A 3,518-nucleotide genomic window follows, 5' to 3' on the forward strand; every position below is an offset into this window, starting at 1 on the left:
CAACAAAAAAACACTATGATGTTGATTAGAAGAACGCTGAAGAGATTTTTCGCTTGCCTCACTGAAAAAATTCACAAAAAATCGCAACAAAATTTTGTTTAAAAAAAATAAAAAACCTAAAATTTATAATAAAAAAGGAAAAAAAATCCATCCGAAGATGGTGTCGGCTACAAATGTTTGGGTTTAGAGGTTCAAGAAGAAACTTGAGAAACCAAGGGGAAGAGGTGTGATGACCGAGAGAAAGCAAGGGACGGTGACGGCGGAGACAATGACTGCCAAGAGAGTCAGCGACGGCGAAGAGGTGTGAAGGGCGGTGGTGGTGGCAGCTAGGATGGGAGAGGGTCAAAGGGGAAGATGGCAGAGGTTTCTGGTTACTTGTCGCGCAGTAGTCACATTTCCCTCACAAGTTTTGCTGGTGATAAATTCCAAAAGCCAGGGTTTTTATTTTACAGCCAATTTAGTTGTATAAAAAAAATACCCCACTTGTGGTATTTTTTATTATATAGGGCTTTTAAATACATTGAATCAAACGCTGGATTTTAAAAGCCCGCGTAAGTCAAGTTACATTGTATCTTAAACCCCTCCAAACAAACAGACCCTAAGAGCTTCATCAATGTGTTTGAAAGCAAGACACGATGTGATCTACCACATGGTTGTGTGCCCAACTTGTCGGCCTCGATGAAGAAAAATGAATTCGGGAATACTTTGGCGAAAGTACCGTAGCAGTTTGTTGTAGCAAATCACTGTAGAAATTACTGCTCACAGCGCGTAGGAAAAACGCATCCTGGAAATCCGCACGGCCGTGTAGATACCCGATTTTAGCCCTATAAATACCGCTTTGAGAGTTTAATTTGGGGATCTTCATCCTATCTTTTGCCTATCTTCTGGGGAGAGTGCGGCTAGGGTTTGAAGAAGTTTTTGCTGGGATTTAGGAGCGGTTCTATGGCATTCAACATCGATTTTCTTTGGAGGAGAGCTATTTGGGGAGCTTTTGTCGGCATTGTTTTCGTGAGGTGTACCCTAAGCTTGACGAAAGAGTCTTTGGAGAAGATGAGGCAGCTCTTGAAGACCATCGACATGGATGACAAGGGGGTTATCTCTATGGATTGGTTACACTTATCTTTAATTTTATCTTTGACTTTGTATTGCTCGAAGGAGAGCTAAACCCCTAGTGGGTGCTTGGACTTGTAAACCCTAGGATGATTTTGTTTCATTGACTTCTATTATGTTTCCTTTAATTGATGTTTTAATTGAGTTTCAATCTTGTATGTTTATTGATTTGATTTTCCCTTAAAGTGATACTAGGGTTGAGAATCTATCTAGGTAATCCTTGTGAATGAGTGACACTTCATTAGGGTTAGACTTAGCAAGGTTGAAGAGGGTTGAGAGGGTGAGTCAAGAAGTAGCGGAACGTCCCCTTTCCCCTCCGACGTGATTTATCCTACCTCCATTTTCCAAGAGTTCTTTGCGGTCATGATAGAGTGAAGTGTTAAGAGACGAACTCCGCTGGGGCTTAGTTGCCCAAGCAACAGAGTAAAGTGTTGAGTAATCTTTAGTGCTAGAGTATAATTTTGATTACGGATATTTTGCCTAGACCAAAGGGTTAGATCTAGGTTAAGGAATAGGGTTCATCACTTGGAATAGGCTTCAAGCAGTCCTACACAGTGTGAGATGTTGAGAGTTTTCTTTTTCGCCGGGGCATAGTGAAGAGGGCTAGTCACGGTTGACCTTAGATTTTGGACTGTGTGTCTTTGGATTTCCATGACTCATTGTACTTCAATTAGGAGGCATAATATTAGTCCTGCACTTGAAATAATAGTCCTAGGGTAAGCATTATCCGGGTACACCATTTTATTATTAATTACCTCTCTTTACTCCTTGTGCTTTCTCTATTCTCTTTTTTTTTTCTTTGCATTAATATCTTGAATCGAATCACAAATTAGTGTTCACTATATCTAAATAGCAATACTACTTGTTTCTGAGCATCTATTCCTTGTGGATTCGACTACTCACTCACTGGGGTATTTTATTACTTTGATGACCCGTACACTTGCGGGCAAGGGTGTGCCAAGTTTTTGGCACTGTTGCTAGGGAATATGCGTTTTAGAAGCATTTGCACTTTGCTATTTTAGCTATTCATCCCTTATTCTATTTCACACTTTCTTATTCTTCCATTGTTCTGATTTACTTTTCTTTCTTTGATTGCAGCTCCAGGTCATGACCCAAGGTAACCCTTCAACATTAGTTGAAGGTGATCTGGAAATTGGAAGAAGAACTCATAGACTAGGAAAGGAACCTGTGCATGAACAGTTATATCAAGATAAGATAGAAGTTGAAGGGTCTGATAATATGGTTGAACAACATGAACAATAGAGGACACTCTCAGATTATACAAGACCTGTAGTTCTTGGCATACAATCTAGTATTGTGAGGCCACCGATCACGGCTCAGAGTTTTGAGCTCAAGCCAGGCTTCAACCAAATGTTACTGCAGTCAGCACAATTCAATGGTTAAGCCAATGAGGATCCGAACAACCACATCAAAAATTTCTTGGAAGTGTGCGACATGCTCAAGATCAATGGGGTCACGGATGATGTCATCAAGTTGAGGGCCTTCCCATTTTCCTTGAAGAGGAGAGAAAAACAATGGTTGTATTCATTGCCTCAAGAATCGATCACTACTTGGGAGGAGATGGTAGAAGCTTTCCTAGGCCGAAATTTCCCCCCTAGAAAATATGTGAAGCTCAGGAATGAAATATCCGCTTTTGCGCAAGTGGAATTAGAGTCTCTTTTTGAGACATGGGACAGGTTCAAGGATCTCTTGTGAAAATATCCTCAGCATGGGTTCCCCGAGTGGATGATTATCCATACTTTCTATAATGGTTTGAACCCAAGAACGAAGCAATTACTTGATCCTTCATCGATGTAGTGACATCATTGGCAGGCCAAGTTGAGTCCTTAAGCAAGAAGTTAGACACTCTAACTTCTCCTAGATTGGCAACAGTGATGAGTTACACTAGGTGTGGGGAAAGACATGCTTTATCTGATTGCCTGATTGCTATTGGTGGTACAACTTCAGTGGAACAAGTGGATTTTATAGGAAAAGTAATGAGAGGTCAAGGAAATCCATATAGCAACACCTACAATCAGTAGTGGAGGAACCACTCAAATCTTTCTTGGAGTAATCAGGGGCAACAAAAGATTACGACACCACTAGGCTTCCAACAACAACAAGCCCCGAATATGGAGAATAGAGTTTCAGGGTTGGAAAACTAGATGACTGATTTGGAGAAGGCTTTGACCAAGTTCATTCAATCTTCAAACACAAGATTTCAGTCAGTTGAAGCCACACTTACCAATCACACCTCATCTTTGCATAACTTAGAGAACCAAGTCAGTCAAATTACAAAGTCGCTTTTAGAAAAACCTCAAGGGAGTTTGCCTAGCAACATAGAGACAAACCCAAGAGAACATGTGAAGGCGATCACTTTGAGAAATGGTCGTGAAGTTGAGAGTAGG

General features: G+C 40.8%; 1 non-coding gene across 1 annotated transcript; it reads right to left on the minus strand.

Moving 5' to 3' along the window:
• Positions 1 to 2,739: 2,739 nt before the first annotated feature.
• Positions 2,740 to 2,846, minus strand: LOC120253604. Its single transcript, XR_005534338.1, has one exon. It is a non-coding gene; the product is annotated as a small nucleolar RNA R71 (small nucleolar RNA).
• Between the last annotated feature and the right edge of the window lie 672 nt (positions 2,847 to 3,518).

The sequence above is a fragment of the Dioscorea cayenensis genome, unplaced genomic scaffold, assembly GCF_009730915.1.
Source record: "Dioscorea cayenensis subsp. rotundata cultivar TDr96_F1 unplaced genomic scaffold, TDr96_F1_v2_PseudoChromosome.rev07_lg8_w22 25.fasta BLBR01000127.1, whole genome shotgun sequence".
NCBI classification, from domain to species: Eukaryota; Viridiplantae; Streptophyta; class Magnoliopsida; order Dioscoreales; family Dioscoreaceae; genus Dioscorea; species Dioscorea cayenensis.